The sequence below is a fragment of the Triticum aestivum genome, chromosome 2A (assembly GCF_018294505.1).
Source record: "Triticum aestivum cultivar Chinese Spring chromosome 2A, IWGSC CS RefSeq v2.1, whole genome shotgun sequence".
In the NCBI taxonomy this organism is placed as follows: Eukaryota; Viridiplantae; Streptophyta; class Magnoliopsida; order Poales; family Poaceae; genus Triticum; species Triticum aestivum.
In genome coordinates, this window is record NC_057797.1 from 143,135,696 (window position 1) to 143,136,307 (window position 612).

Here is a 612-nt window from a genome sequence, read left to right on the forward strand (position 1 = left end):
AAGCCGAGCACCTCTACCAGTTCCTGCACCATGGTTAGACAACAAAAGAGGCGAGTCTGCAGCATCTACAAATTGATCATGCAATAAAAGATATGAATGCACTGGTTCAGTAGGTGTGATGACAGGAGTTGGAAGATTAGAAAAAGGAAAAACATGCTCATCAAAGATAACATCATGCAAAATATACACACGATTTGTTGGAACGTGAAGGCGTTTATAACCTTTGTGCAACGGACTGTACCCAAGGAAGACACATTTTTTTAGAGAGGAACTCAAGCTTGCGACTATTGTAAGGATGGAGATGCGACCAACACGCACAATCGAAAACTTTGAGAAAAGTGTAATCAGGAGTCTCATGAAGCAAGAGTTCAAGCGGAGTTTTCATGCCGAGAAGCCGCGACGGAAGTCTATTTATAAGAAAACAGGCGGTAGTAAAAGCATCACTCTAAAAATGAAAGGGAATAGAGGCATTTAGATTGCGGTACTCACCCCCCCCCCCAATCTAAATGCCTCTATTTATAAGAAAACAGGCGGTAGTAAAAGCTAGTAAGGTCAAACTGGTCTCAACAAGATGACGATGCTTACGTTCGGCTGAACCATTCTGCTGATGTG